Source organism: Solea solea, unplaced genomic scaffold (genome assembly GCF_958295425.1).
Source record: "Solea solea unplaced genomic scaffold, fSolSol10.1 scaffold_48, whole genome shotgun sequence".
NCBI lineage: Eukaryota > Metazoa > Chordata > Actinopteri > Pleuronectiformes > Soleidae > Solea > Solea solea.
In genome coordinates, this window is record NW_026704104.1 from 86164 (window position 1) to 95587 (window position 9424).

At 52.2% G+C, this 9424-nt stretch overlaps 17 non-coding genes across 17 annotated transcripts; 13 read left to right on the forward strand and 4 right to left on the reverse strand.

Moving 5' to 3' along the window:
• Positions 1-393: 393 nt before the first annotated feature.
• Positions 394-557, forward strand: LOC131452004 (U1 spliceosomal RNA). The gene has a single exon (XR_009236832.1). It is a non-coding gene; the product is annotated as a U1 spliceosomal RNA (small nuclear RNA).
• Positions 558-1204: 647 nt separating this feature from the next.
• LOC131452275 (U5 spliceosomal RNA) lies at positions 1205-1317 on the forward strand. Its single transcript, XR_009237089.1, has one exon. It is a non-coding gene; the product is annotated as a U5 spliceosomal RNA (small nuclear RNA).
• A 179-nt stretch (positions 1318-1496) lies between these two features.
• LOC131452104 (U2 spliceosomal RNA) lies at positions 1497-1689 on the forward strand. Its single transcript, XR_009236927.1, has one exon. It is a non-coding gene; the product is annotated as a U2 spliceosomal RNA (small nuclear RNA).
• A 185-nt stretch (positions 1690-1874) lies between these two features.
• Positions 1875-1993, reverse strand: LOC131451901 (5S ribosomal RNA). The gene has a single exon (XR_009236735.1). It is a non-coding gene; the product is annotated as a 5S ribosomal RNA (ribosomal RNA).
• Positions 1994-2395: 402 nt separating this feature from the next.
• LOC131451917 (U1 spliceosomal RNA) lies at positions 2396-2559 on the forward strand. The gene has a single exon (XR_009236749.1). It is a non-coding gene; the product is annotated as a U1 spliceosomal RNA (small nuclear RNA).
• Positions 2560-3206: 647 nt separating this feature from the next.
• LOC131451763 (U5 spliceosomal RNA) lies at positions 3207-3319 on the forward strand. The gene has a single exon (XR_009236602.1). It is a non-coding gene; the product is annotated as a U5 spliceosomal RNA (small nuclear RNA).
• Positions 3320-3498: 179 nt separating this feature from the next.
• On the forward strand, positions 3499-3691 carry LOC131452105 (U2 spliceosomal RNA). The gene has a single exon (XR_009236928.1). It is a non-coding gene; the product is annotated as a U2 spliceosomal RNA (small nuclear RNA).
• Positions 3692-3858: 167 nt separating this feature from the next.
• On the reverse strand, positions 3859-3977 carry LOC131452144 (5S ribosomal RNA). The gene has a single exon (XR_009236966.1). It is a non-coding gene; the product is annotated as a 5S ribosomal RNA (ribosomal RNA).
• A 402-nt stretch (positions 3978-4379) lies between these two features.
• On the forward strand, positions 4380-4543 carry LOC131451919 (U1 spliceosomal RNA). Its single transcript, XR_009236751.1, has one exon. It is a non-coding gene; the product is annotated as a U1 spliceosomal RNA (small nuclear RNA).
• A 647-nt stretch (positions 4544-5190) lies between these two features.
• Positions 5191-5303, forward strand: LOC131451778 (U5 spliceosomal RNA). The gene has a single exon (XR_009236616.1). It is a non-coding gene; the product is annotated as a U5 spliceosomal RNA (small nuclear RNA).
• Positions 5304-5482: 179 nt separating this feature from the next.
• Positions 5483-5675, forward strand: LOC131452106 (U2 spliceosomal RNA). The gene has a single exon (XR_009236929.1). It is a non-coding gene; the product is annotated as a U2 spliceosomal RNA (small nuclear RNA).
• A 167-nt stretch (positions 5676-5842) lies between these two features.
• On the reverse strand, positions 5843-5961 carry LOC131452156 (5S ribosomal RNA). Its single transcript, XR_009236978.1, has one exon. It is a non-coding gene; the product is annotated as a 5S ribosomal RNA (ribosomal RNA).
• Positions 5962-6363: 402 nt separating this feature from the next.
• On the forward strand, positions 6364-6527 carry LOC131451920 (U1 spliceosomal RNA). The gene has a single exon (XR_009236752.1). It is a non-coding gene; the product is annotated as a U1 spliceosomal RNA (small nuclear RNA).
• Positions 6528-7174: 647 nt separating this feature from the next.
• Positions 7175-7287, forward strand: LOC131452276 (U5 spliceosomal RNA). The gene has a single exon (XR_009237090.1). It is a non-coding gene; the product is annotated as a U5 spliceosomal RNA (small nuclear RNA).
• A 179-nt stretch (positions 7288-7466) lies between these two features.
• On the forward strand, positions 7467-7659 carry LOC131452107 (U2 spliceosomal RNA). The gene has a single exon (XR_009236930.1). It is a non-coding gene; the product is annotated as a U2 spliceosomal RNA (small nuclear RNA).
• Positions 7660-7844: 185 nt separating this feature from the next.
• On the reverse strand, positions 7845-7963 carry LOC131451893 (5S ribosomal RNA). The gene has a single exon (XR_009236728.1). It is a non-coding gene; the product is annotated as a 5S ribosomal RNA (ribosomal RNA).
• Positions 7964-8365: 402 nt separating this feature from the next.
• On the forward strand, positions 8366-8529 carry LOC131451921 (U1 spliceosomal RNA). The gene has a single exon (XR_009236753.1). It is a non-coding gene; the product is annotated as a U1 spliceosomal RNA (small nuclear RNA).
• Positions 8530-9424: the final 895 nt, after the last annotated feature.

Sequence of the window (9424 nt, forward strand, 5' to 3'; positions counted from 1 at the left end):
GGTGACACAGACTCCTTTTATAGACCAGGCAAGGCCCCCTGCTCGTGGAGGGGCTCAAAAGGCAGCCTTCCGAACACACTGCACTTGAGCCTTTATCGCCACTACCTGCTACACTCTATTCCAGTATTAGGAAGCTACACCGAGATGGGTAAGCTGCTGTTGGTGCCGTCAGGTGCAGTTGTTGCTGAATCGATAGGAAATGACAGCCAGGTATGCCAGTGAAAAGGTCGAGTGTTTCCTCTCCAATGTGTGCTGGAGGTTGAAGTTGAACACAGCACAGCCTTAACGAGCACCTGAGTCAAGGCATTGGACTCTGGGACTATCCATTTCCTGCACCATCAGCCAAAGAGCTGTGTCTGGGAACAGCCACCCAGTGCTGGGCAAGTACACCTCATACTTACCTGGTAGGGGAGATACCATGATCAAGAAGGTGGTTCACCCAGGGCGAGGCTCAGCCATTGCACTCTGGTTGTGCTGACCCCTGCAAATTCCCCAAACGTGGGAATCTTGACTGCATAATTTTTGCTAGTGGGGTACTGCGTCCGCGCTCTCCCCCGATGACGTAGTTGTAAGCAAAGGTCAGCCGCCCAAGGTTCCGCCTTGTGTGCCCATCTCCAGGCTTCTCACGTGCTCGCAGAGCGACGTCCCCAGTCTTTCCAAGTTGCTGGGAATGGGATGGTTGTGGGTGTTGTCTTTTAGCTCTAAGGAAATGTCATGCTCCCTTTCCCGGCTCTTTGTAGGTAGAACTGGATTGTTGGAGATGGATCCATGGCCATCATGCCAAGGGTTAATACTTTGGCGCTTGCTCCGTCCACTCCTGTACATTGACCTGATATTGAAGCGATGCCAGGAGCAGCTCACCATTTCAGAAGCCCGGAGGAGTTGGGAAACGGCCCGGCAGTTTGTACTGCTCGGTGTGACACAGAGCTGCTTTGCTCATGCACTCACATCTACCACTAAACCTTGGAGGTGTCCCCCGTGAGCGAGGAATGTGCCACAGCCTCAGCGGTTGATAGAAAACTGCAGCACACAACCAACGGTAAGAATGCGCTTCCAAACATGCAGTCAAATGTGGGCGGTTGATTGGCCGGCAAACCGAAAACGTTGAAGAAAGGCTGTCCCAAGGTGGCCGGCCGGGCCGACCGAGACTGTGGTGACTCTGGCGGATAGACTCCTTGGCTGCTCTCAAGGAGAGGGGCTATGTTGACTCTGGTTTTTCTTCAAAATGCTCAAGTCTTTCGCCTTTTACTAAAGACTTCCGTGGAGAGGAACGTCCAAGAGTTTAAGTTATTTTTGGTGGGCTTTGCTGTATGGCTGCGCCCTTTGAGTGTGTCAAATGTCAAGCAGCTGTCCGTCACGGCTCAGAGGTGCACTTAGATCACCTGGGGGTGGAGGTGAGCAGCAGCAGCCTTTGTTATGCGCACTTCAGAAACACGGCACCACAACAAGTAACTTGTGCGCCAAGATCTTGAGTTGGCCCCAGACACTGGTGGGCCATCGCTTCTCGGCCTTTTGGCTAAGATCAAGTGTAGTATCTGTTCTTATCAGTTTAATATCTGATATGTCCTCTATATGGGGATTAAATATTAAATGCATTTTTGAGCATTGGGCGGTGAAACCTTGGGCTTGCTCTCTTCACTCCTTGCATTGACCTGGTATTGCAGTGCCACCAGGAACGGTGCACCGTTCTCTTTTTTTCTGTGAAAACCAAAGCAAGGCTGAAACTGGAAGGACATTAACGTGTGCCCGTGCGTCAACGTAATTGCAAGCCCACGTTTCTTGTAAGGAAGCAGCAGTGTAAAAGCGTGCTGCAGTGTAAAAGCGTGCTGCAGTGTAAAAGCGTGCTGCAGTGTAAAAGCGTGCTGCAGTGTAAAAGCTTACAGCACCTGGTATTCCCAGGCGGTCTCCCAACCAAGTACTAACCAGGCCCGACCCTGCTGAGCTTCCGAGATCAGACGAGATCGGGCGTGCTCAGGGTGGTGTGGCCGTAAGCCGACGGGCAGGTGACACAGACTCCTTTTATAGACCAGGCAAGGCCCCCTGCTCGTGGAGGGGCTCAAAAGGCAGCCTTCCGAACACACTGCACTTGAGCCTTTATCGCCACTACCTGCTACACTCTATTCCAGTATTAGGAAGCTACACCGAGATGGGTAAGCTGCTGTTGGTGCCGTCAGGTGCAGTTGTTGCTGAATCGATAGGAAATGACAGCCAGGTATGCCAGTGAAAAGGTCGAGTGTTTCCTCTCCAATGTGTGCTGGAGGTTGAAGTTGAACACAGCACAGCCTTAACGAGCACCTGAGTCAAGGCATTGGACTCTGGGACTATCCATTTCCTGCACCATCAGCCAAAGAGCTGTGTCTGGGAACAGCCACCCAGTGCTGGGCAAGTACACCTCATACTTACCTGGCAGGGGAGATACCATGATCAAGAAGGTGGTTCACCCAGGGCGAGGCTCAGCCATTGCACTCTGGTTGTGCTGACCCCTGCAAATTCCCCAAACGTGGGAATCTTGACTGCATAATTTTTGCTAGTGGGGTACTGCGTCCGCGCTCTCCCCCGATGACGTAGTTGTAAGCAAAGGTCAGCCGCCCAAGGTTCCGCCTTGTGTGCCCATCTCCAGGCTTCTCACGTGCTCGCAGAGCGACGTCCCCAGTCTTTCCAAGTTGCTGGGAATGGGATGGTTGTGGGTGTTGTCTTTTAGCTCTAAGGAAATGTCATGCTCCCTTTCCCGGCTCTTTGTAGGTAGAACTGGATTGTTGGAGATGGATCCATGGCCATCATGCCAAGGGTTAATACTTTGGCGCTTGCTCCGTCCACTCCTGTACATTGACCTGATATTGAAGCGATGCCAGGAGCAGCTCACCATTTCAGAAGCCCGGAGGAGTTGGGAAACGGCCCGGCAGTTTGTACTGCTCGGTGTGACACAGAGCTGCTTTGCTCATGCACTCACATCTACCACTAAACCTTGGAGGTGTCCCCCGTGAGCGAGGAATGTGCCACAGCCTCAGCGGTTGATAGAAAGCTGCAGCACACAACCAACGGTAAGAATGCGCTTCCAAACATGCAGTCAAATGTGGGCGGTTGATTGGCCGGCAAACCAAAAACGTTGAAGAAAGGCTGTCCCAAGGTGGCCGGCCGGGCCGACCGAGACTGTGGTGACTCTGGCGGATAGACTCCTTGGCTGCTCTCAAGGAGAGGGGCTATGTTGACTCTGGTTTTTCTTCAAAATGCTCAAGTCTTTCGCCTTTTACTAAAGACTTCCGTGGAGAGGAACGTCCAAGAGTTTAAGCTATTTTTGGTGGGCTTTGCTGTATGGCTGCGCCCTTTGAGTGTGTCAAATGTCAAGCAGCTGTCCGTCACGGCTCAGAGGTGCACTTAGATCACCTGGGGGTGGAGGTGAGCAGCAGCAGCCTTTGTTATGCGCACTTCAGAAACACGGCACCACAACAAGTAACTTGTGCGCCAAGATCTTGAGTTGGCCCCAGACACTGGTGGGCCATCGCTTCTCGGCCTTTTGGCTAAGATCAAGTGTAGTATCTGTTCTTATCAGTTTAATATCTGATATGTCCTCTATATGGGGATTAAATATTAAATGCATTTTTGAGCATTGGGCGGTGAAACCTTGGGCTTGCTCTCTTCACTCCTTGCATTGACCTGGTATTGCAGTGCCACCAGGAACGGTGCACCGTTCTCTTTTTTTCTGTGAAAACCAAAGCAAGGCTGAAACTGGAAGGACATTAACGTGTGCCCGTGCGTCAACGTAATTGCAAGCCCACGTTTCTTGTAAGGAAGCAGCAGTGTAAAAGCGTGCTGCAGTGTAAAAGCGTGCTGCAGTGTAAAAGCGTGCTGCAGTGTAAAAGCTTACAGCACCTGGTATTCCCAGGCGGTCTCCCATCCAAGTACTAACCAGGCCCGACCCTGCTTAGCTTCCGAGATCAGACGAGATCGGGCGTGCTCAGGGTGGTGTGGCCGTAAGCCGACGGGCAGGTGACACAGACTCCTTTTATAGACCAGGCAAGGCCCCCTGCTCGTGGAGGGGCTCAAAAGGCAGCCTTCCGAACACACTGCACTTGAGCTTTTATCGCCACTACCTGCTACACTCTATTCCAGTATTAGGAAGCTACACCGAGATGGGTAAGCTGCTGTTGGTGCCGTCAGGTGCAGTTGTTGCTGAATCGATAGGAAATGACAGCCAGGTATGCCAGTGAAAAGGTCGAGTGTTTCCTCTCCAATGTGTGCTGGAGGTTGAAGTTGAACACAGCACAGCCTTAACGAGCACCTGAGTCAAGGCATTGGACTCTGGGACTATCCATTTCCTGCACCATCAGCCAAAGAGCTGTGTCTGGGAACAGCCACCCAGTGCTGGGCAAGTACACCTCATACTTACCTGGCAGGGGAGATACCATGATCAAGAAGGTGGTTCACCCAGGGCGAGGCTCAGCCATTGCACTCTGGTTGTGCTGACCCCTGCAAATTCCCCAAACGTGGGAATCTTGACTGCATAATTTTTGCTAGTGGGGTACTGCGTCCGCGCTCTCCCCCGATGACGTAGTTGTAAGCAAAGGTCAGCCGCCCAAGGTTCCGCCTTGTGTGCCCATCTCCAGGCTTCTCACGTGCTCGCAGAGCGACGTCCCCAGTCTTTCCAAGTTGCTGGGAATGGGATGGTTGTGGGTGTTGTCTTTTAGCTCTAAGGAAATGTCATGCTCCCTTTCCCGGCTCTTTGTAGGTAGAACTGGATTGTTGGAGATGGATCCATGGCCATCATGCCAAGGGTTAATACTTTGGCGCTTGCTCCGTCCACTCCTGTACATTGACCTGATATTGAAGCGATGCCAGGAGCAGCTCACCATTTCAGAAGCCCGGAGGAGTTGGGAAACGGCCCGGCAGTTTGTACTGCTCGGTGTGACACAGAGCTGCTTTGCTCATGCACTCACATCTACCACTAAACCTTGGAGGTGTCCCCCGTGAGCGAGGAATGTGCCACAGCCTCAGCGGTTGATAGAAAACTGCAGCACACAACCAACGGTAAGAATGCGCTTCCAAACATGCAGTCAAATGTGGGCGGTTGATTGGCCGGCAAACCAAAAACGTTGAAGAAAGGCTGTCCCAAGGTGGCCGGCCGGGCCGACCGAGACTGTGGTGACTCTGGCGGATAGACTCCTTGGCTGCTCTCAAGGAGAGGGGCTATGTTGTCTCTGGTTTTTCTTCAAAATGCTCAAGTCTTTCGCCTTTTACTAAAGACTTCCGTGGAGAGGAACGTCCAAGAGTTTAAGTTATTTTTGGTGGGCTTTGCTGTATGGCTGCGCCCTTTGAGTGTGTCAAATGTCAAGCAGCTGTCCGTCACGGCTCAGAGGTGCACTTAGATCACCTGGGGGTGGAGGTGAGCAGCAGCAGCCTTTGTTATGCGCACTTCAGAAACACGGCACCACAACAAGTAACTTGTGCGCCAAGATCTTGAGTTGGCCCCAGACACTGGTGGGCCATCGCTTCTCGGCCTTTTGGCTAAGATCAAGTGTAGTATCTGTTCTTATCAGTTTAATATCTGATATGTCCTCTATATGGGGATTAAATATTAAATGCATTTTTGAGCATTGGGCGGTGAAACCTTGGGCTTGCTCTCTTCACTCCTTGCATTGACCTGGTATTGCAGTGCCACCAGGAACGGTGCACCGTTCTCTTTTTTTCTGTGAAAACCAAAGCAAGGCTGAAACTGGAAGGACATTAACGTGTGCCCGTGCGTCAACGTAATTGCAAGCCCACGTTTCTTGTAAGGAAGCAGCAGTGTAAAAGCGTGCTGCAGTGTAAAAGCGTGCTGCAGTGTAAAAGCGTGCTGCAGTGTAAAAGCTTACAGCACCTGGTATTCCCAGGCGGTCTCCCATCCAAGTACTAACCAGGCCCGACCCTGCTTAGCTTCCGAGATCAGACGAGATCGGGCGTGCTCAGGGTGGTGTGGCCGTAAGCCGACGGGCAGGTGACACAGACTCCTTTTATAGACCAGGCAAGGCCCCCTGCTCGTGGAGGGGCTCAAAAGGCAGCCTTCCGAACACACTGCACTTGAGCCTTTATCGCCACTACCTGCTACACTCTATTCCAGTATTAGGAAGCTACACCGAGATGGGTAAGCTGCTGTTGGTGCCGTCAGGTGCAGTTGTTGCTGAATCGATAGGAAATGACAGCCAGGTATGCCAGTGAAAAGGTCGAGTGTTTCCTCTCCAATGTGTGCTGGAGGTTGAAGTTGAACACAGCACAGCCTTAACGAGCACCTGAGTCAAGGCATTGGACTCTGGGACTATCCATTTCCTGCACCATCAGCCAAAGAGCTGTGTCTGGGAACAGCCACCCAGTGCTGGGCAAGTACACCTCATACTTACCTGGCAGGGGAGATACCATGATCAAGAAGGTGGTTCACCCAGGGCGAGGCTCAGCCATTGCACTCTGGTTGTGCTGACCCCTGCAAATTCCCCAAACGTGGGAATCTTGACTGCATAATTTTTGCTAGTGGGGTACTGCGTCCGCGCTCTCCCCCGATGACGTAGTTGTAAGCAAAGGTCAGCCGCCCAAGGTTCCGCCTTGTGTGCCCATCTCCAGGCTTCTCACGTGCTCGCAGAGCGACGTCCCCAGTCTTTCCAAGTTGCTGGGAATGGGATGGTTGTGGGTGTTGTCTTTTAGCTCTAAGGAAATGTCATGCTCCCTTTCCCGGCTCTTTGTAGGTAGAACTGGATTGTTGGAGATGGATCCATGGCCATCATGCCAAGGGTTAATACTTTGGCGCTTGCTCCGTCCACTCCTGTACATTGACCTGATATTGAAGCGATGCCAGGAGCAGCTCACCATTTCAGAAGCCCGGAGGAGTTGGGAAACGGCCCGGCAGTTTGTACTGCTCGGTGTGACACAGAGCTGCTTTGCTCATGCACTCACATCTACCACTAAACCTTGGAGGTGTCCCCCGTGAGCGAGGAATGTGCCACAGCCTCAGCGGTTGATAGAAAACTGCAGCACACAACCAACGGTAAGAATGCGCTTCCAAACATGCAGTCAAATGTGGGCGGTTGATTGGCCGGCAAACCGAAAACGTTGAAGAAAGGCTGTCCCAAGGTGGCCGGCCGGGCCGACCGAGACTGTGGTGACTCTGGCGGATAGACTCCTTGGCTGCTCTCAAGGAGAGGGGCTATGTTGACTCTGGTTTTTCTTCAAAATGCTCAAGTCTTTCGCCTTTTACTAAAGACTTCCGTGGAGAGGAACGTCCAAGAGTTTAAGTTATTTTTGGTGGGCTTTGCTGTATGGCTGCGCCCTTTGAGTGTGTCAAATGTCAAGCAGCTGTCCGTCACGGCTCAGAGGTGCACTTAGATCACCTGGGGGTGGAGGTGAGCAGCAGCAGCCTTTGTTATGCGCACTTCAGAAACACGGCACCACAACAAGTAACTTGTGCGCCAAGATCTTGAGTTGGCCCCAGACACTGGTGGGCCATCGCTTCTCGGCCTTTTGGCTAAGATCAAGTGTAGTATCTGTTCTTATCAGTTTAATATCTGATATGTCCTCTATATGGGGATTAAATATTAAATGCATTTTTGAGCATTGGGCGGTGAAACCTTGGGCTTGCTCTCTTCACTCCTTGCATTGACCTGGTATTGCAGTGCCACCAGGAACGGTGCACCGTTCTCTTTTTTTCTGTGAAAACCAAAGCAAGGCTGAAACTGGAAGGACATTAACGTGTGCCCGTGCGTCAACGTAATTGCAAGCCCACGTTTCTTGTAAGGAAGCAGCAGTGTAAAAGCGTGCTGCAGTGTAAAAGCGTGCTGCAGTGTAAAAGCGTGCTGCAGTGTAAAAGCGTGCTGCAGTGTAAAAGCTTACAGCACCTGGTATTCCCAGGCGGTCTCCCATCCAAGTACTAACCAGGCCCGACCCTGCTGAGCTTCCGAGATCAGACGAGATCGGGCGTGCTCAGGGTGGTGTGGCCGTAAGCCGACGGGCAGGTGACACAGACTCCTTTTATAGACCAGGCAAGGCCCCCTGCTCGTGGAGGGGCTCAAAAGGCAGCCTTCCGAACACACTGCACTTGAGCCTTTATCGCCACTACCTGCTACACTCTATTCCAGTATTAGGAAGCTACACCGAGATGGGTAAGCTGCTGTTGGTGCCGTCAGGTGCAGTTGTTGCTGAATCGATAGGAAATGACAGCCAGGTATGCCAGTGAAAAGGTCGAGTGTTTCCTCTCCAATGTGTGCTGGAGGTTGAAGTTGAACACAGCACAGCCTTAACGAGCACCTGAGTCAAGGCATTGGACTCTGGGACTATCCATTTCCTGCACCATCAGCCAAAGAGCTGTGTCTGGGAACAGCCACCCAGTGCTGGGCAAGTACACCTCATACTTACCTGGCAGGGGAGATACCATGATCAAGAAGGTGGTTCACCCAGGGCGAGGCTCAGCCATTGCACTCTGGTTGTGCTGACCCCTGCAAATTCCCCAAACGTGGGAATCTTGACTGCATAATTTTTGCTAGTGGGGTACTGCGTCCGCGCTCTCCCCCGATGACGTAGTTGTAAGCAAAGGTCAGCCGCCCAAGGTTCCGCCTTGTGTGCCCATCTCCAGGCTTCTCACGTGCTCGCAGAGCGACGTCCCCAGTCTTTCCAAGTTGCTGGGAATGGGATGGTTGTGGGTGTTGTCTTTTAGCTCTAAGGAAATGTCATGCTCCCTTTCCCGGCTCTTTGTAGGTAGAACTGGATTGTTGGAGATGGATCCATGGCCATCATGCCAAGGGTTAATACTTTGGCGCTTGCTCCGTCCACTCCTGTACATTGACCTGATATTGAAGCGATGCCAGGAGCAGCTCACCATTTCAGAAGCCCGGAGGAGTTGGGAAACGGCCCGGCAGTTTGTACTGCTCGGTGTGACACAGAGCTGCTTTGCTCATGCACTCACATCTACCACTAAACCTTGGAGGTGTCCCCCGTGAGCGAGGAATGTGTCACAGCCTCAGCGGTTGATAGAAAACTGCAGCACACAACCAACGGTAAGAATGCGCTTCCAAACATGCAGTCAAATGTGGGCGGTTGATTGGCCCTCTTTGTAGGTAGAACTGGATTGTTGGAGATGGATCCATGGCCATCATGCCAAGGGTTAATACTTTGGCGCTTGCTCCGTCCACTCCTGTACATTGACCTGATATTGAAGCGATGCCAGGAGCAGCTCACCATTTCAGAAGCCCGGAGGAGTTGGGAAACGGCCCGGCAGTTTGTACTGCTCGGTGTGACACAGAGCTGCTTTGCTCATGCACTCACATCTACCACTAAACCTTGGAGGTGTCCCCCGTGAGCGAGGAATGTGCCACAGCCTCAGCGGTTGATAGAAAACTGCAGCACACAACCAACGGTAAGAATGCGCTTCCAAACATGCAGTCAAATGTGGGCGGTTGATTGGCCGGCA